The sequence below is a fragment of the Giraffa tippelskirchi genome, chromosome 4, assembly GCF_054371585.1.
Source record: "Giraffa tippelskirchi isolate mGirTip1 chromosome 4, T2T-mGirTip1v1.2.pri, whole genome shotgun sequence".
NCBI classification, from domain to species: Eukaryota; Metazoa; Chordata; class Mammalia; order Artiodactyla; family Giraffidae; genus Giraffa; species Giraffa tippelskirchi.
The window spans coordinates 40,602,765-40,624,732 of record NC_137278.1 but is presented as its reverse complement, the minus strand read 5'-3'; the positions used below and the strand labels follow the sequence as shown (position 1 = coordinate 40,624,732).

Genomic DNA, 21,968 nt, shown 5'->3' with positions numbered 1-21,968 from the left:
AAGATATTAAGAAGTGGTAGCAAGAATACACAGAAGAACTGTACAAAAAAGATCTTCACAATCCAGATAATCATGACTGTGTGATCACTCACACTCACCTAGAGCCAGACATCCTGGAATGTGAAGTCAAGTGGGCCTTGGGAAGCATCACTACGAACAAAGCTGGGGAGGTGATGGAATTCCAGCTGAGCTATTTCAAATCCTGAAAGACGATGCTGTGACGTGCTGCACTCAATATGTCAGCAAATCTGGAAAACTCAGCAGTGGCCACAGGACTGGAAAAGGTCAGTTTTCATCCCAATCCCAAAGAAAGGCAATGCCAAAGAATGCTCAAACTACCGCACAACTGCACTCATCTCACACGCTAGTAAAGTAATGCTCAAAATTCTCCAAGCCAGGCTTCAGCAATACATGAACCGTGAACTTCCAGATGTTCAAGCTGGTTTTAGAAAAGGCAGAGAAACCAGAGATCAAATTGCCAGCATATGCTGGATCATCGAAAAAGCAAGAGAGTTCCAGAAAAACATCTACTTCTGCTTTATTGACTATGCCAATATAGTCACAACTGTGTGGACCACAACAAACTGGAAAATTCTTCAAGAGATGGGAATACCAGACCACCTGACCTGTCTCTTGAGAAACCTGTATGCAGGTTAGGAAGCAACATTTAGAACTGGACATGGAACAACAGACTGGTTCCAAATCAAGAAAGGAGTATATCAAGGCTGTATATTGTCACCCTCCTTATTTAACTTATATGCATAGTACATCATGAGAAACACTGGGCTGGATGAAGCACAAGCTGGAATCAAGATTGCCAGGAGAAATATCAATAACCTCAGATATGCAGATGACACCACCCTTATGGCAGAAAGTGAAGAAGAACTAAAGAGCCTCTTGATGAAAGTGAAAGAGGAGAGTGAAAAATTTGACTTAAAGCTCAACATCCAGAAAACTAAGATCATGGTAGCAAGCATGTCCCAGCACTTCATGGCAAATAGGTATAGAAACAGTGGAAACAGTGGCTGACTTTAATTTTGGGGCTCCCAAATCACTGCAGATGGTGACTGCAGCTATGAAATGAAAAGACGCTACTCCTTGGAAGGAAAGCTATGACCAACCTGGATAGCATATTGAAAAGCAGAGACATTACTTTGCCAACAAAGGTCCATCTAGTCAAGGCTATGGTTTTTCCAGTAGTCATGTGTGGATGTGAGAGTTGGACTATAAAGAAAGCTGAGCACCGAAGAATTGATGCTTTTGAACTGTGGTGTTGGAGAAGACTCTTGAGAGTCCCTTGGACTGCAAGGAGATCCAACCAGTCCATCCTAAAGGAAATCAGTCCCAAATACTCACTGGAAGGACTGATGTTGAAGCTGAAACTCCAATACTTTGGCCACCTGATGCGAAGAGCTGACTCATTTGAAAAGACCCTGATGCTGGGAAAGATTGAGGGCAGGAGGACAAGGGGATGACAGAGGGTGAGATGGTTGGATGGCATCACCGAGTCAATGGACATGTGTTTGGGTGGACTCCGGGAGTTGGTGATAGACAGGGAGGCCTGGCATGCTGTGGTTCATGGGGTCTCAGAGAGTCAGACACGACTGAGTGACTGAACTGAACTGTGTGATTCTAACTATATGGACCTCTGGAAAAGACCAAAAAAAGTTAAGGAGATAGTAAAAAAAAAAAAATAAGTCAGTGGTTGCAGGGGGGAAGAGGATGAATTGGTAGAGCATAGAGGAGTTTTAGCCCAGTGAAACTGTGTTATGGTGTCATAATGATGGATACATGTTCATTCTATACTGGACAACACCAGGAGAGAACCTAGTGTATACTAATGTACTCTGGAGGATAACAATGTATCAAGGTAGGTTCATCAGTTGTAACTAATGTGCTGGCTACTCTGGTGGGGAAGTAATAATGGGGGAACCTGTGTATGACTGTAGTTTCCACTCAATTTTCTGCGATCCTAAAACTGATCTTAAAATTATCTGTTAAGAAAGGGGGAAAAAATCTGTTAAGGAAAAACATAAGTGCCATTTCATATTCATGAACATGGAGATTTAAGGTAGTATTTCACATTGTAAGTATAATATGTGGATATTGTTATTGTTGTTGTTCAGTCACTAAGTTGGGCCTGACTCTCTGAAGCCCTGGACTGCAGAATGCCAGGCTTCTCTGTTCTCCACTGTCTCCCAGAGTTTGCTCAAATTCATGTCCATTGAGTCAGTGATGCTATCTAACCAGCTCACGCTCTGTCACCCCCTTCTCCTTTTGCTTTCAATCTTTCCCAGCATCAGAGTCTTTTCTAATGAGCTGGCTCTTCACATCAGGTGGACAAAGTATTGGTACTTCAGCTTCAGCATCAGTTCTTCCAATGAATATTCAGGGTTGATTTCCTTTAGGACTGACTGGTTTGTTCTCCTTCTCCTTGCTGTCCAAGAGACTCTCAAAAGTCTTCCCCAGCACCACAATTCAGAAGCATTAATTCTTCGGTGCTCAGCCTTCTTTATGGTCCAACCCTCACATCTGTACAAGACTACTGGAAAAACCATAGCCTTGACTATATGGACCTTTGTCAGCAAAGTGATGTCTCTGCTTTTTAATATGCTGTTTAAGTTTGTCATAGCTTTCCTTCCAAGGAGCAAGCATCTTTTAATTTCATGGCTGCAGTCACTGTCCACAGTGATTTTGGAGCCCAAGAAAATAAAATCTGTCACTACTTCCACTTTTTCCGCTTCTATTTGCTATGAAATAATGGGACCAGATGCCATGATCTTAGTTTTCTTAATTTAATTGAATTTCAAGCCAGTTTTTTCACTTTCTTCTTTCACCCTCATCCAGAGGCTCTTTGGTTCCTCTTCACTTTCTGCCATTAGAGTGGTATCATCTGCATATCTGAGGTTGTTGATATTTCTCCCAGAAGTCTTGATTCCAGGTTGTGATTCATCCAGCCTAGCATTTCACATGTAACTGCATACAAGTTAAATAAGCAGGGTGACAATATACAGCCTTGATGTACTCCTTTCCCAATTTTGAACCAGTCTGGTTCTAACAGTTGCTTCTTGACCCACATACAGGTTTCTCAGTAGACAGGTAAAGTGGTCTGGTATTCCCATCTCTAAGAATTTCCACAGTTTGTTGTGATCCACACAGCCAAAGGCTTTAGCATAGTCAATGAGGCAGAAGTAGGTGTTTTTCTGGAATTCTCTTGCTTTTTCGATGATCCAATGGATATTGGCAATTTGATCTTTGTTTCCTCTGCCTTTTCTAAAACCAGCTTGAGCATCTGGAAGTTCTTGGTTCACATACTGTTGAAGCTTAGCATGAAGGATTTCAAGCATTACTTTGCTAGCATGTGAAATGTGTGGAGTTGTGTGGCAGTTTGAGCATTCTTTGGCATTGCCTTTCTTTGGGATTGGAATGAAAACTGGCCTTTTCAGTCCTGTGGCAACTGCTGAGTTTTTCAAATTTGCTGGCCTATTGAGTGCAGCACTTTCACAGCATCATCTTTAGGAGTTTAAATAGCTCAGTTGGAATCTCATCACCTCCACTAGCTTTGTTCATAGTAATGTGTCCTAAGGCTCACTTGACTTCATGCTCCAGGATGTCCGGCTCTAGGTGAGTGATCACACCATCACGGTTATCCAAGTCATTGAGATCTCTTTTGTACAATTCTTCTGTGTATTCTTGCCACCTCTTCTTAATCTCTTCTTGCTTCTCTTAGGTCCTTACCATTTCTGTCCTTTATTGTGCCCATCCTTGCATAAAATATTCCCTTGATATCTCCAATTTTATTGAAGAAATCTCTAGTCTTTCTCATTTCTCTATTTCTTTGCATTGTTCATTTAAGAAGACCTTCTATCTCTCCCTGCTATTCTCTGGAACTCTGCATTCAGTTGAGTATATCTTTCCTTTTCTCTCTTGCCTTTTGTGTCTCTTCTTACCTTGACTATTTGTAAAGACTTCTCAGACAACCACTTTGGGCTTCCCTGATAGCTCAGTTGGTAAAGAATCTGCCTGCAGTGCAGGAGACCCCAGTTTGATTCCTGGGTTAGGAAGATCCCCTGGAGAAAGGAACAGCTACCCACCCTAGTATTCTGGCCTGGAGAATTCCATTGGACTGTATAGTCCATGGGTTCACAAAGAGTCAGACATGACTGAACAACCTTCACTTTCACTTCTTGTATTTCTTTTTCTTTGGAATGGTTTTGGTCACTGCCTCCTGGACAATGTTATGAACATCGATCTATAGTTCTTCAGACATTCTGTCTACCAGATATAATCCCTTGAATCTATTCATCATCTCTACCATACAATCATAAGGGATTTGATTTAGGTCATACCTGAATGGCCTAGTGGTTTTCCATCTTTTCTTCAATTTAAGCCTGAATTTTGAAATAAGGAGCTCATGATCCGAGCCACAGTCAGCTCCAGGTCTTGTTTTTAATGACTGTTTAGAGTTTCTCCATCTTTGGCTACAAAGAACATAATCAGTCTGACTTTGATGTTGACCATCTGGTAATGTTCATGTGTAGAGTCATCTCTTGGGTTTTTGGAAAAGGGTGTTTGCTATGATGAGTGTGTTCTCTTGACAAAACTGTTAGCCTTTGCCCTGCTTCATTTTGTACTCCAAGGGCAAACTTGCTTATTTTTCTGGGTATCTCTTGACTTCTAGTTTTTCATTCCAACCCCCTATGATGAAAAGGACGTCTTTTTGGTGTTAGTTCCTGAAGGTATTACAATTTTTCATAGAACCTGTCAACTTCAGCTTCTTGGCATTAATGGTTGGGGCAATATACTTGGATTAATGTGATGTTGAACAGTTGGCCTTGGAAACGAACTGAGATCATCCTATTGTCTTTGAGATTTCATATGCTTTTGCCTTTTCATACTGTCCATGGGGTTTTCCAGGCAAGATTACTAGAGTGGATTGCCATTTCTGTCTCCAATGGACCACATTTTTTCAGAACTCTTCACTATGACCCATTCATCTTGGATGGCCCTACACAGCATGGCTCATAGCTTCATTGAGCCATGCAAGCCCCTTTGCCACGACAAGGCTTTGGTCCCTTAAGGAGCTGTGAATATTATGAACCACTTTATGCCAATAAATCTTGAATTTAGGTAAAAAAGACATATTCCTTGAAAAGAGAAGCACAATGTACCGAAACTTATACAAGAAGATGTAAAAGATCAGAATTTATCAAATTTATAAAATTGATTTCTTATTAAAATCTACCTTAAAGAAAACTTAAAATTTGGATGACTTCACTGGTGAATTCCAGCAAACATTCAAGGAGGAAATAATACCAAATGTATACAAACTCTTTCTGAAAGTAGACTATGAGGGAACTCTTCTCAATTTCCTTAATACTGAAACTTGATGGAAACATTAACATCAAAGAAATTCACTGACAAATATCTCACAACCGTGGACACAAAAATCTTTAACAAAACATTAGTAGATTTAATCAGTCAAGATTCAAAAAGGATAATGTGTGGGTGCTAAGTTGCTTCAGTTATGTCTGACTCTTTGCAACCCTATATAGGCTGTACCCCACCAGGCTCCTCTGTGCATGGGATTCTCCAGGCAAGAATACTGGAGTGGGTTGCCATGCCCTCCTCCAGGGGATCTTCCTGACCCAGGGATTGAACATGCATCTCTTATGTCTACTGCATTGGCACAGCATGTTGTTTCCTATTAGCACCACCTGGGAAGCCCCAAAAGGTTAATACATCACATCTAAATGTATTTTATCTAAGGAAGGCAAGGTTATTTTAATATTCAAAAGTCAACTGATCTAATTAATAACATTAAAAAGCTAAAGGAGGAAAGAAAACTTATTCACCACAATAAATGCAGGGGAAAAATTTACAAAAATTTTTTTACAAAATTCATTATATAAACTCTCAGCAAACTAGAAAAGAACTTCCTAAAATGTTATCTTATTTAAATTTGTGCATTTATTTGTTATACTGAGGTTAAACATGCTTTTATGTGTTCCTTAGAATTTTAGATTTTCTCCTCTACTTGTTGCCTACTTAGAGTTTCTTAGGGACTTATTGTTTATCTTATCAATTTATATGATTTAATAGCATGTCATAAAAACTGCTAGTGCTCACCAATATCTACTTCTACTCTTTCCCGGGCTTGCAGCTAAGCTGTATTTCTCAATTCCTTCCCTATCATCCTTGCATCTAGGTGAGACCGTGGACCTGAGTGCTGGTCAAAGGAAAGTGAGCAAAAATATGTATGTCATTTGAAAACTGATCCTATGCAGTATCTCATCCAAGCTTTCATTCAATAACTCCATTTGCCTCAGTTTCCCATTTGGTATAAGTCAAGGATTCTGAGGATGTAGAGAATGACAGGTGAAAATAACCTGGATCTCTTGAGTTACTGTCTGTCAGAGAGCCATTCAGGAGACCCACCCAGTCATTACACATCCACAGTGAACTTTGTACAAATGAAAAAGAAACTTTTACATAAAGGCATTGAGATTCAGAGATGTCACAGACATCAGTCATACTTACAAACTGCATTGCACAGCACAGTTTATCATAAATATATTTCTCTCCCAAATATTTAATCTTGCACAAGCAACAAATGTGTAAATCTTTTTTCTTTCCTTTATTCAGTCATTCAACAAGTATTTTTTTTGTTTGTCTCTTATGTTCCAGGCACTATTCCAGGCACTAAGGGTATAGCAGTGGAAAATTGAGACAAAAATCTCTACATTTATTCTTTTTATATTTTGATGCAGAGAAACTGACAGTAAATAATTAAATAAAGTTGTAACATCATATAGAATAGGGACTGTGGATGAAAATAAAGTCAGAAAATAAGTAAGGAATATCAGGATAAGGTTTTACAATTTTACATAGTATGGTCTGTGAAGGACTCACTGAGAAGGTGTCATTTAGGCAAAGACTTAAGAGAAATGAGAGAGTCATGAAGATATCTGGAGGAAGAGTGACCCAGGCAAATGAGAAAACAAATTTTTAAAAATTCCCAAGGCAGAAGCATGCCTGGTGTGTTCAAACATACATTCAAGGAGCCCAGAGTAGCTTAAGCAGAGTGAGAAAAATAGAGGTGACTTCAAGATCACATGAAAGAAATAAGATGTGGGTGGCAGAGTAGTAAGGCCTTCTGGCTGTTGGGAGGATCTGAGCTTTTCCTCCGAGTCAGGTGAAGCCTTTGTTAAAGGTCTGACATGACAGGCTCTGGCTGCTATGATGAGCCTGAGCTGCAGCTGTCAAAAGGAAAATAGATCAGTTAGAAACCACTGCAATCACTCAGGTGATTGATGATGGGGGCTTGGACCAGTGGAATTGCCTGTAAGTGGTGAGAAGTGGTCAGATTCTGGATATATTTTGAAGATAACAGTCAACAGGATTTCCCACTCAGTCAGAGGTGGGGATGAGAAAAAGAAAGAACTGAGCAACTGGAAGAAGGAGATTGTCATTTTCTGCGATAGGGAAGGGGTACCTGCCTGAGAAGATCAGGAGTTTCAAGTGGACGATGACAGCCTGTGATGTTTATTAGACTTACAAGTGGAGATGTCAAGTGGGCAGCTGGATATATGAGTCTAGAGTTCAGGGGAGAAGTCTGGGCTGGAGACATACATTTCCAAGTAGTCAACACTTTCTGGTATTTAGAATCATAATTCAGGATGAGATCACCAAGGGAGTGAGCCGAGATAGAGAAGAAGATGAAAGACTGAGCCTCCTTTGGCTCAGAGCTGACAGTCCATATGTTAATTTTGTTCCATGTTCCAGGGCTCCACTATGCTCTTAGTCAATGGAAACTGGTATGGTGGAATATACCATTTGGGATATATATACTCTGGGAACCATACTGGGAACTCCCTCAGTCAACTCCTGCTCCAGAATACTCACTACATCAAGAATGTGGCTTTATCTGTTGTGTCTCTTCTGTGATTTATTGTATTCTGTAGACTGTTTGATTTATAATGACTAATAAAAGGGATGCAAGAATTGGCACCAGGCCTGCAGCAAAGAAACAAAGAATGTCATTCTGGGTGTTAAATGCAAATTATGAGGTCAGTACAAGTGCCTTCACTAAAGTGACTGAGGAAATGATAAAAGTTAGCAGGCAAAAGGGGAAACTCTTTGATATTATGAAATGTGCTGTAAATACCGCTGCAACCTTTAGGGATTGTCCCACAACTGTAATCAGCAGTGGCTCAGAGGAACTGTGAGAGGGCACATTTGTGACCTCAGGAGATATAAAGGGCAGAGAAAAGTGATGGCCAAGAACACACCTCTCAAGGATGCTGTTGGGCTGATGCAGTGAGTGCTGCCTATTCTCAAACCACAAGGTAACTTTCCTCCCACCTCAAACAGAGTGTGGAAACATGTGCCGATCACAGTGAGGACAAACCACCTTACCAGGTTGCCTTTGACTTTGTTACATTTCCTAATGTACTAATCTTTTATACTTTATATCATCAAATCCATAGATAGTTTCTTTTCATTTCTTTATTGTACTTATGCTTAAAATATTTCTAAATCCAATTTATTTCTAGTATTTTTAAGAATAACCATTATTTTTAGCAAATATTCCCTATTTCATCAAGCAGATGCCTCAAGAAGCAGAAAGTTGAGTTGTGTTGTTGTTGCTTTTTAATCTTGAATTCCCCCTTTGGCTGTGAGGACAGTCCTTGGGTATATGAAGGACCAGCTGGAGTCCCCATCCTGAGCTCAGTCTCCCTCACACTGTACGCACCATCTCCAATTGGACCTCCCTTTATTAGCATCCTTCTAGAAACAGAATCGGAGAAGGCAATGGCACCCCACTCCAGTACTCTTGCCTGGACAATCCCATGGACGGAGGAGCCTGGTAGGCTGCAGTCCATGGGGTCGCTAAGAGTCAGACACGACTGAGCGACTTCACTTTCACTTTTCACTTTCCTGCATTGGAGAAGGAAATGGCAACCCACTCCAGTGTTCTTGCCTGGAGAATCCCAGGGACGGGGGAGCCTGGTGGGCTGCCGTCTGTGGGGTCGCACAGAGTCGGACACGACTGAAGCGACTTAGCAGCAGCAGCAGCAGAAGCCGAATGACTGCTGCTGTGTTGGCACTGTGGAAGGGGATGAGTTGGCACACCCATGAGAGGGCTATGACTCTAGAAGGTATTGACCTAGTCGCCTCGCACCCAGATTCCTGTTCTCTCCAGGACACTCTCGGCTTCCCTGATGACTTTCCATCCCTTGTTATTCTCAGTGCTGTCCATGTCCTCTGAGTTTCAGGGTCCTGCATGACCTACTTTTTCAAAGTGGTAGATTCACATGCTGTGGCTAGGACTTTTGAATGGGGCCTGCTGTCTCCTCTGCTGAGGGGCCCTGGGTGATGGCAGAGCACAGGGATGTGGTTGGACAAACTGAAGTCTCTGATCTGAAGACCAGAACAACAATCCTGTTCTGTCTTGGTTCAGTGTGTCACACAGAGCAACTAGGGCCATGCCTCTGGGCCTTACTGTCCTCACCTTTAATGCATCATCTCTAAGATCCTTCCCAGATTAAAGAGTCCATCATTCTTTGATGCAGTATCACATGGCACTTTACATTCTCTTTCGGGGAAGGTGGAGTAAGAAAAGGTATTGCAGAAAAGAATGGATTATCCTAAAAATATTGCAGGAGTGTCATTGTGCTGTGGTTCTAGGAGAGAATTATGTGTTAATGCTGTAAGGTATTCACTGTGTGTAATGAATTAACTCCTCTCCTAGGCATCTAGAATGGTACTGATTACTACCAGCCTTGAGAGAATAGATGCTGAAAACCTTTTTTTGTGTTCAGTGTCTCACATAAGGAAACTAAGTTGCAAAACTGTGTTAGACTTTGATGGACATTATGTGGCTGGGGCCATGTCTGTGTCTGTGTGTGTGCCTGTATGTTTGCTGTGCATGTAAGAGCTGAGATGGGAGGAAATTGCCCTTGAAATAATCCAAAGAAATCCACACAGCCAGTGAAGTTGGCCTCTGCGCTCTCTAGCGCTATAAACTATGACCCTAAAGTCCTGTGTCCTCCTGTCCATAGGCAAAGTCTGCTCTTGCCATTCCCCCCGCCCCCCGACTGCAGGGGTGTGACCCAAAGTTTTTCTCTTGGATACTGGATGTAAAGGAACACTCCATTACAAAAGGGTGTGGAGGAGCATTTGACTTATTTGGGATCTGGAAAATGCTGGGTTCAATGAATTTCTTTACTGCAGAACATTTCAGGGTGTTAGCATACTATATTCATTTTGTTACTAAGGAAGGGGCTACAGCACATATGTTACATTGATAGTCTTTGCAAATCTTTTGTCAAGAGAACCCTCATTAGACTACAGCTTCTGGGACAAAAGGTGGAAACCAATGAAGTTCCATGTGAAGTGTCCCTGGCTATTCCATATCTTTATTAGAATCTTGAACTCAATCTTGGAGAGCAAGTTTAGAAAAAAATCTCTTGGCCAGTAGAGGTTTGCTGGCTGAAATCGCATCTATATTAGGGGGATTGGCTTCTTTACCTGTAGGTAAGGTTGGCCCTGCTTTTATCACTGAAGGAACACACAGCCTGCCTTTCAAGGCATGCTTCACTCCTACTGCCATCCACCAACCAGAAGCCATTTTTTAGCTTTGCTTTGGGAGAAAACTCTAGTGGACAATGCTAAGTGCTTACTTGCTCTTTTCTATAATAGCCCTTGATTCTGTCTTCCCTAAAAGCACAGACAGAATACTTTCTACCAATATTCCAAGAAGTTGCTACCCAAGGACCAAAACTTTCTGTTGAAGAATGCCTCCATTAACTTCAGACTTTATTGCATTACTTTCAAATCCAATAAAACAATTACAAAAACAAAAACAAAAAAAATAAATAAAGTGGGTATAAATACATAAGCATTTCTGTAAGCAAAATCACAGTAAAATCTTTAAATGATCCTTTATAAATACAAAAGCTGAATTTTCATAACTGTTATTTCTCTAGACACTTCCTTGGATTTTAGGAAACTTATACTTCAAGGCCAAAATGAATAGAAGAGTTTCTCCCCCCTATCTCGAGTAAGATTCCAAAACCTTAATGGCTTTAACGTTTTATTCATAAGGAGTTGTTCATAGTTGCTTGATCTGTTGACTCCAGCTTCATATTTTAAATGATTTATGAAAAATTATCAGATATGTATAGACTTACAAGAGCTAAGGTTTGAGAAGCAAAGGGTACCAGTAAACAGACACACTTAAAAAAATCTAAATTCCCTTCCCCGACCAACTCTAACAGAGACATTAAAGGGGCCTTTGATGAACAATTGGGGAGCCGACCAAAAGACCCAATTTCAGTTTCAACAAGTCATCAAATATTATATGAGTCAATTACATAAGCATTGGAATTTCCCGACATCTGATTCCAATAGCAGGAGAGCAGCCCAGGTTCACAATGGAGATTTCTCAATAGGCAATGCTGTTTTCCAGGTAATTAAAACTGTTTGTATAGGAGAGCAGATTTATCTTCTGAAACCTTTTTAGCGCTAGTGCTCTCCTGAGTGGTATCAGTTGACACACTGCATAATCTAGAACAGACTAATTGCTGCATGATTTCTAATTTTTCTGCAGCCATGTAAATGAGCTGAAGTCTGCACAGGTGGAGCCCATTAGAGTGAGTGATTTCCCTCTCATGTTGTTATCTTCATTTGCCGTTGTCTTATCAACTCCAAGTAGGAAATCCGCTGTCATGAAAAGCAGGCGAGGGAACAATGTCTGGCTGAAAAGTCTTGTTTCATTATTTTTTAATTCGTATAGTCCTACCTGCTTAATGCAGCTTTCTGATTAGCATGCTAGGCAGCCAGTAATACAGTTTTATTTAAATAAAGAGGCAGGGCTTTCATTTAAGCTAAGAAATCATCTCCATTTCTTATCAGGGAACAAGGATTCATGATTCAATAATACATGAATTTAATAATGCATAATAGTAGACTTCACAGGTACTAAATAGCAATACCGGAGTGGGTTAGTATGCTCCATGGGTCGTCCTCTCCGAGTCCCAGTCTGGTCTGGCCACACCTCCTCCCTCATCCCTTCCATTATTTCCTGTCAGCGAAAGAGCTGTGCGGTTCGCCATATTCCTCTGATGCTGCCAAGAGCCCAACTCGAGGGCTGCATCTTCACTTTATGACCGTGTTTAATAGCTGTTAAACTGCTGGACTTTAGCCTCTGCAAGAATTCCCAGATTGGACCTATGGGAGACTTGAAAGGATTGGGAGGGAGAGGATGGGGAAAGAAAAGTAAGGGACCTCATTCCCTACCACTGATTGCTTTCTCCATGGAGGCATCTCTGCATCACTTTATTTTAGTGAGGGGAGACAGTCTAGGGTGCATTTACAACATCCAGGACCACATAATCTTTTCATAATCCCACATGTGTTTCACAGCTCATGGGTACCTGAGTCTGGCAGGTCAATGACAGTTCAGCTTAACATTCCTTCCCTTTTGGTTTGTGTGGTTCTCTTTGCTGTGGGCTACCCAGTGGATACCAAGGGAACATTTAGAGTTACCAAGGGAACATTTCATGCAAAGATGGGCACAATTAAAGACAGAAATGGTATGGACCTAACAGAAGCAGAACATATTAAGAAGAGGTGATAAAAATACACAGAAGAACTATACAAAAAGATCTTCATGACTCAGATAATCGTGGTGGTGTGATCACTCACCTAGAGCCAGACATCCTGGAACACGAAGTCAAGTGGGCCTTAGGAAGCATCACTACGAACAAAGCTAGTGGAGGTGATGGAATTCCAGCTGAACTATTTTAAGTCCTAAAAGATGATGCTGTTAAAGTGCTGCACTCAATATGCTAGCAAATTTGGAAAACTCAGCAGCGGCCACAGGACTGGAAAAGATCAGTTTTCATCCAAATCCCAAAGAAAGGCAGTGCCAAACAATGTTCAAACTACCACACAATTGCACTCATCTCACACGCTCTCAAAGTAATACTCAAAATTCTCCAAGCCTTGCTTCAACAGTATATGAACAGTGAACTTCTAGATGTTCAAGCTGGATTTAGAAAAGGTAGAGGAACCAGAGATCAAATTGCCAACATCTGTTGGATCATCAAAAAAGCATGAGAGTTCCAGAAAAACATCTACTTCTGCTTTATTGACTACGCCAAAGCCTTTGACTGTGTAGATCACCACAAACTGTGGAAAATTCTTCAAGAAATGGGACTACTAGACCACCCGACCTGCCTCCTGAGAAATCTGTATGCAGGTCAAGAAGCAACAGTTAGAACTGGACATGGAACAGACTGGTTCCAAATCAGGAAAGGAGTATGTCAAGGCTGTATATTGTCACCCTGTTTGTTTAACTTATATGTAGAGTACATCATGTGAAATGCTGGGCTGGATGAAGCACAAGCTGGAATCACGCCTGCCAGGAGAAATATCAATAACATCAGATATGCAGATGACACCACCCTTATGGCAGAAAGTGAAGAAGAACTAAAGAGCCTCTTGATGAAAGTGAAACAGGAGAGTGAAAATGTTGACTTAAAACTCAACATTCAGAAAACTAAGATCATGGCATCTGGTCCCATCACTTCATGGCAAATAGATGGGGAAATAATGGAAACAATGAGAGACTTTATTTTCTTGGGCTCCAAAATAACTGTAGATGGTGACTGCAACCACGAAATTAAAAGACCCTTGCTCCTTGGAAGAAAAGCTATGACCAACCTAGACAGCATATTAAAAAGCAGAGACATTACTTTGCCAACAAAAGTCCATCTAGTCAAAGCTATGGTTTTTCCAGTAGTCATGTATGGACGTGAGAGTTGGACTATAAAAAAAGCTGAGCACCAAAGAATTGATGCTTTTGAACTGTGGTGTTGGAGAAGACTCTTGAGACTCCCTTGGACTGCAAGTAGATCCAATCAGTCAGTCCTAAAGGAAATGAGTCCTGAATATTCATTGAAAGGACTGATGCTGAAGCTGAAACTCCGATACTTTGGCCACCTGATGCGAAGAACTGACTCATTTGAAAAGACCCTGATGCTAGTAAAGATTGGGGGCAGGAGGACAAGGGGATGACAGAGGATGCGATGGTTGGATGGCATCACCAGCTCAATGGACATGAGTTTGAGTAAGCTCCAGGAGTTAGTGATGGACAGGGAAGCTTGGCGTGCTGCAGTCCATGGGGTTGCAACATGGGGTCGGACACAGCTGAGAGACTGAACTGGACTGAACTGATCTCGGTGGATGGTGTGCTATCCTGCTTGATATTGAAAGTCAAATGTACAAGGAATTTCAGCCTGCCCAACTGAATTCCCTGAGTGGTTTGACAAACAGGAAAGTGAAATGAATCAGACATACATTGCTTTTTGTCATCCGTTTGTTTGTTTTTTATTGTCTTCAATTTGGAAAATTAGATAAAAGCCGGCCCACTCCATGCTTTACTGCTTTCATCTAAATATAAGGGGTTAAGTTTTTTTTTTTTTTTAAGAATTTGGAATTTTTTGTTTAGGAGAAATTAAAAATGCACATGTGGAATTTTGTTGGCACAAGTACATGAGCACAAAATGTGCTAAATTTGTAAGAATGATTAATTAAGCATTTAGAACTTTTTCATGTGCTACAGAGTGTTTCTCCATAAGCACAAATGTGTGTTACTGTGTGACCTAAATAAAACTACCTTATTGGCTTCAGTGAGTTTGTGAAACCAAATGTATAATGTGGTTAGTAATACTATGGATGAATTCCATTCTGCTTGTTTCAGGACAATGAGTACTAAAACCACAAGAATATGATAACCTCTTTGCAGTCAGGATGGTGTCTCAGACCTTTTTGCATATCTCTCAGAATTATTCATCCACAAAAATCTGTCCCCAACTATTTGCCTGTTGTATGTCAGCCACTGTTGGAAACTGGGTACGAAAACAATAAGAGACAAGTCTCCCCTCAGGAAGCTCCCAGTCAGGACAAATGGGAAGAGAGAAAATACACACAAATCTACACAGTGATGTAAGAGAGCTGTATGTACAGTGTTGCAGGAGCACAGAGAGGAAATACTCCAAGAACTAGGCACTGAGTAATTCCTCAAAAAAGACTTGTGAAATTGTAATTTCAAGGGTCTGTTCCCTGAGGCATGATTGAATTGGTGGTGCTCTGAGGGAGTCAATAATTTTTACTCTCTAGCCAGTTGTGTAGCCAGCAGTGGATCTGATTTTGACGTATTTTATATGATTCCTTTGGCCAAAATCACTTGAACAAACTAGGCAAAGAAAAACCCCAGTAAAAGCAATTCTCAAAATATTTTTAAAATCCAGTTCACTCTTCCTTAGAGCTTACGGGTTTGTAAATATATGCATGAAAGGAGATTATTCTATGTTTACTTTTATGTCTTTATAATTTATATTCCTCAAGAAGCCTTTAAGGTGAATCATAATAAACACACACATACATAAGCACACAAGTGCTAGGGTGGTTAAAATAGAAATTAAAAAAAGAAAATAGAACCAATAGAAGGGCAGTTGTACCAGGATCAACGCGTGAGATAATTACGATAACTAAGCTTGAAGCTTCCTGGAAGTTGAATACATTTCTGTGTAAATACTTGAGGGAATATGGCTCATGTTATAGTTCTTTTCACTGGTCTTTTGCCCATTTCTCCTCCCTGGGTGAGATGGGGGAAGGGGCAGTAATAGCACAGAACATCCATAAATCAACTCTAATCTCTAATGGCATTTTCCATGCATAGTCTTATAGAAGGTCATAGAATGAATTTTTCACCCTCAACAGAATTTTGCTTTCTGTAATACCCCCACTTAAGAAGATTGTATCCTGGGAATTTTTCCCAGGGAGTCAAAATGGGATGTCAAATTCATTATCCTGCACCCTGCTTAGAGCACTAATCCAGACTCCTCAGCGACAGAAACTTGCTTCACAGGTGGTTGCTGAAGTTACAGTATTTTTCTTTATATTTAAAGTTAATCCAGTTCAGTATCAATAGCAAATCCTCTTAAAACATGTACACAGGAGGCCAAGCCAATATTTTGACATTCCTGGCTGGGAATGATGCCATTAACACCTTCGATTAATCTCCATGCAAAGTCATTAGGTGGCCCAGATTCAAGACCATATGTTAACATGTTATTAGTTTCTATGCGAAGGGAGTGTTTGGTCAGTTACAACTAGAAACAGATGCCCACCGGTAGGATCAGAAGGGAATAGTTGCTTTAGTTATGACACCTCTCATCTCACCCATCACCAGGATGGGGCAGGGAGCTTCTTAACTGATGACTGAAGTGAGGATTCAACAATTTCAGGTCCTTTATGAAGTTTATTAGGATCAATTATAAGCAACAGAAAAGAGAGGAAGATAAAATCTGTAGAGGAAACTGATCTGGTTGAATATCCACATCTTAGGAAATTGTCTAGTATACTTCCTATAATGTCAGAGAAAATAATAAACTGAGTATCCGAAAGTCTTCCCGGGTGGTTCAGATGGTAAAGAATCTGCCTGCAATGAAGGAGACCCAGGTTCGAACCTTGAGTTGGGCAGATTCCCTGGAGAAGAGAATGGCTACCCACTCCAGTGTTCTTGCCTGGAGAATTCCATGGACAGTGGAGCCTGGCAGGCTACAGTCCATGGGGTCACAAAGAGTTGGACACAGCTGAGTGAATTTCACTCACTTTCACTCAAGCATTAGGAGAACATGATTTAAATATTTATTGTACCACTATGGAGGTATGTGGCCTAGGCAAGCTTGACTAACATCATTGTTCTTCATTTTTCACTCCTAAAATGAGAAGGGGGAAGTTATGGGGTACTAGGAGAGGGCATTGTTAAATCTTAGAGCATGGGAGACATGTCTTAAAAGTCACTCTTTAAATTCCAGCTGTGTCCAGTCTTTATAACTGACAAATTATATTTTCTGTAGAATAGTATGTATTTGGGTGTAAACCCTTGCTACAATTTGGGCTATTGGTCAAATCCATTTAAATTAATCTTTGATGGGGATCAACATCTCTTGATTGTAAGCCATTTGTCTAAGAGAATTACTGAATAGTTTCCAAAGTACAATAGACATACAGTTCTCTTTGATATTCCTAAAATGTATGCAGATGATACCACTCTAATGGCAGAAAGTGAAGAGTAACTTTCACTCTGTTGATGAGGGTGAAAGAGGAGAGTGAAAAGTTGGCTTGAAACTCAGCATTCAAAAAACTAAGATCATGGCATCCAGTCCCATCACTTCATGGCTAATAGAGAGGGGGAAAATGGAAACAGTGGTACATTCTATTTTCTTGGTTCCCAAAATCACTGCAGATGGTGAAGCAGCCATGAAATCAGAAGACACTTGCTCCTTGGAAGAAAAGCTATGACAAACCGAGACAATGTACTAAAAAGCACAGACATCACTTTGCCAACAAAGGTCTGTATAGTCAAAGCTATGGCGTTTTCAGTAGTCATGTACAAATGTGAAAGTTGGGCCATAAAAATAGCTGAGCACTGAAGATTCGATGCATTCACATTGTAGTGCTGGAGAAGACTCTTAAGAGTCCCTTGGACAGTATGGAGATCAAATTGGTCAATCCTAAAGGAAATCAACTCTGAATATTCATTGGAAGTATTGATGCTGAAGCTGAATCTCCAATACTTTGGCCATCTGATGTGAAAAACAGACTCACTGGAAAAGACCCTGATGTTGGGAAATATCGAGGACAGGAGAAGGGGGCAATAGAGGATGAGATGGTTGGATGGCATCACCAACTCAATGAACATGAATTTGAGAAAGCTTTGGGAGATTGTGAAGGACAAGGAAGTCTGGAATGCTGCAGTCCATGAGGTTGCAAAGAGTTGGACATGACTTAGTGGCTGAACAACAGCAAAGTATATGGAATGGAAGAGAACCATTCATAAGATAGCATGCACACCCTGGAATCTGAGTGAGATTTGTAGATGCCTTTCCACTTACCAAAGTGAATCTCATTCAGTGAGCCTGCAGTATTCACTTAAAGGCTCTTATTTCTCAAACTTGAGTAAACATGCATTGGAATCATCTCAATGAATTGTAAAAGCACAAATGCCTGGACTCTACCACCAGTAGGTCTGGGATGGACCTGAGAATCTGAATTACTAACAAATTCCCAGGTGAGGCTGGTGCTGTGCTCAGGAAATCATACTTTCAGATAACTTCACTTTATAGTCCTCTTCTATTAAGTGAAAATAAAATTAGACAGATGTGGTTTTCAAAGGTGTTTCCCATTCCTGAGTTGCCCAGAGGGGAATTCTCTTTTCCTCCTCCCATGAGAGTAACTGCATTTTTATCAGTCACATTGATTGGTTACTTGCACAGAAATTTATTTGATAAAACCTGTTCCATACCCATCCCAAATATGTTTGAAAGCCAAGACACTATAATTGGAAGATTTCTAAGCTCTCTTCAGACCCTAACCTTCTACAAATTTCTGTGACTTGGTAATACAGAAGAACCTTGAACATCTTTTCATTGTGATATCCTGGTATTGTGCAAACCCAATATAGTGTCATGAATAATCCCCGAATTACTAGTTTGCCTCAACTTTTAAGAGTGGCTAAGAAGTAAAGCTGAAGCTCCAATACTTTGGCCACCTGATGCAAAGAGCTGACTCATTGGAAAAGACCCTGATGCTGGGAAAGACTGAAGTCAGGGAGGAGAAGGGGATGACAGAGGATGAAATGGTTGGATGGCATCACCGACTCAAAGGACATGAGTCTGAGCAAACTCAAGAAGATAGTGAAAGACAGGGAAGCCTGTCGTGCTGCAGTCCATGGGGTCACAAAGAATCAGACACAACTGAGCGACTGAACTAAGACGTGAAGGAGGTTTCATAAGCCTAAATCTCCCAAGCTCAGCATCATTTGTCATCTCAATAACTTGAATGTCAACACTGCTCTGAGCAAAAAGAGGACTCACTTCCAGGAGGGGAGCTAACGTTTTTTGAAATTTAAGTGCCAGCCAGCCTTTCCCCTGGTACTTTGATGTTAATTAAACATTTGCTGCTTCATGGTCTCCATTTGTTTCCTCATTTTACTCCTCTGGTCTAGGTGTTGAACCTGCATTTAATAAACACCAGCAGAATAACCCCTTTGGGATTGTCAATATCAGTAGCTCACGGGAATCAGAGAGAGTTTTGAGGGTAGTGAACCTGAAGATCGTGGCAGTAGATGGTAAGCAGGAGGTGACCTGGTGAACTTCAGAAGTCCACCAGAGCGTTGTTTAGGTTTCTGAAGTCCTTGTAGACTTTCACTGAGAAAACTGCTAGTGGCCTGAATGTTAAGACCTTGTTGAATAGTAATAAATATTACTATTATTGATGTTATTGTCCTTCAGGTATTGGTTTCAAACACTCCACTAGCATCACATGTCATTTTCCTAATGTACGTTTCCTCACAAACATTCTCCTAGTTCTCTCCATAACACCCGAGGTAGGCGATTTTCCCCCAAAAGAAGAAACTGAGGCCCAGAGTGGTTCAGTGTCATTTCTGAGGCCTGTTAGTTAGAAGAAGCATATGTAGTTGGAAGTTGCACCCAGGTGCATGCTGAATCACTTCAGTCGTGTCCGACTCTTTGTGACCCCACGGACTGTAGCCTGCCAGGCTCCTCTGTCCATGGGATTCTCCAGGGAAGAATACTGGAGTGGGTTGCCATTCATTTCTCCAGGGGATCTTCCTGACCCAGGAATTGAACCCGAGTCTCCTGTGAGCCTGCACTGCAGGCGAATTCTTTAATGCTGTGCCACCAGTGAAACCCAAGTGAGCCTTGCTCAACACTCAGCCCACCATAACAGTTATCAGCTTTCAAATGGCCTGCCCATGCCCTTATTTTCTGAGAATCTGAAGATTTACACTCTGAAGACTGGCAGCCATGCTTCACATTGGAGATCACTCCCTCAGGCTGCTTCTAACCCCATGCTAATTTCTTTCAGACTTCAGGCCTAGGGTCCTCAGGCCGGGCTGAGCTGTGGCCCCAGCAGCCTTTGGAAGTGGGTCAAGCTGGACCTCATCTAGTTGACTGCTGCCCAGCGAAGACATAGCTCTTCATCGTCCATGGCACTCGGAAGCAGGAATCAATTAACTTTTAGGACAGGAAAAATAGATCACTTGGATTGCTGAAGCAGGAATAGCTTCTGTAGCAATTAAGAGAAACGAGTCCAGAGAGGGGATAGCTGTGTCCATGCTCAGGAGCCTGGTGGAGCTTTCAGAGGGTGCACTTAGCGACCGAGGCCTGGGAAGTGCATCAGCCGGCCCAGCCCACGCAGAACACCCTTCAGAACTCGGGGCATTGTTCAGAAGGATGGAAAAAGATGAGCTGGAGAACATCAAAAGATACCCTATTTGATTCTCAGGGCAATTCCCTGATGGCATTAAAAACGCAAAAGAATGCCCCTGTGAGCTGTCCCTGTGTTTTCTAATGATACCTCTAATACTGTTTAGGAATCAAGAAAAACTGATACAGAACAATTAGTGTTGTTCCATGAAGGAGCCAAAGAAAGCAGCCTGAGACTTCATTTTAAATTAACTGTGAATGACACTAGATCAGTGGTCCCCAACGTTTTGGGCACTGGGCACCAATTTCGTGGAAGACAATTTTTTCATGGACTTGGGTGGGGAGGGGTGGTTTTGGTTTCACCTGCAGCTCACCTCCTGTGGCTCACCTCCTGCCTGGTTCCTAACAGGTCATGGACCAGTACCCATCTGTGGCCCAGGGATTGGGGAACTCTGTTAGATTCATGAAGTAGATGATATAAGCCACGTTTACCAACATGTTACTGAACATGCTTAAAAGCGTGATCTAAACCTGGCATTAGGTGCAGGAGTCAGAGCCACCCTCACCCATCAAAATGCCAGGCTGATGAACTGATCCGTTCCACCAGATGCCCTGAAGACATATGGCACATTCCAGACAACAGAGAAATCAAGGGCCATTTACAAGTTTTGCTGTAAAATGTGGGATGCAGGTGTGTTTTGGTCTTGCTATAAATCCTCACAAGGTGCTACTTCATTCTAAATTGCAGTCCCAAGTCCCAAGCAGGAATATTGCAATGATTTCCAAGTATCAGCCTTATTGTACAGCACTGCCAGGCCAGGCAGCACTTTAAACAATTAAAAATGACCATAAATACGCATGGAAGACGATTGGGTAGCTCTCCAGGTACAAACCAGAAAACATCTCTGAGATACAGTATTAAATGAAAAGCATAGGTATATGAAACCTACATTTTTACGTGAGCAAATTTACATAGGTATACTAGGCTTACATTTTTATGAGAGCATATTTAAGTAGGTATACTAGGCTTACATTTTCTAGAAAGCTACTCTAGAAGCTATGACAATGACTACTTTTGGGGAGAAGGACAGAGGATAGAACAAAGAAGGGGAATTTCTATTTTTCATTTCACACATTTTCATAGGCTTTGAATATTTTGCCCCCTGCATATATTATTTTTACTTTTGAATTTTTAAAATCAAAACTGCTCTCATCTACTATCATCAATAATTCATATTAGAAAAGATATTTAAAAACAAATAAGTGGGAAGGGTGTAGTCTTATAATAAAGGGTTGTCCATCCAATTAAGTTTTAATTAGCTGAAACAAAACAGAAAACAAACATAAATGAGTAGGCATTTCCCCCATAAAAAGTTATCTTAGTGATTATTTGCATAGTCCCAAATGTCCACTCCAAAATGGCAGTGGTTTTGCAGCCTGTCTGGGTGTTGATAAAGGTGACAGATGTGGCTAGAGAGTGATGGTGGGATGTGATTTCCATTTGCTGGCCTTCCCTTGGAAGAGGGAGATGGCCCCTCATCCCCACCAGAGGCGATGCCCCACCAGGGGGCTTCCTGAGAAGGGCAGTTACCCTCTTGTCTATTTTAGTCAGATTCTGCGCCTGCCTTCACACATAATTGCTGGGGTGGGGTGTCGTGTATG

At 41.3% G+C, this 21,968-nt stretch overlaps 1 protein-coding gene across 8 annotated transcripts in view; it reads left to right on the top strand.

Annotated features, from left to right (window-relative positions):
• LOC145544390 (uncharacterized) overlaps positions 1 to 21,968 on the top strand; it is a 475,872-nt gene that overhangs the window by 439,621 nt on the left and 14,283 nt on the right. Inside the window, exon 1 of one of the 8 annotated variants that reach the window (XR_014081374.1) lies at positions 1,829 to 1,870. The exons of the other annotated variants lie outside the window; for them this stretch is intronic. The gene's annotated coding sequence lies outside the window, so the exon portion shown is untranslated. Of the gene's footprint in view, positions 1 to 1,828; positions 1,871 to 21,968 lie in introns of those variants that run through there. 8 annotated transcript variants of the gene reach the window in all.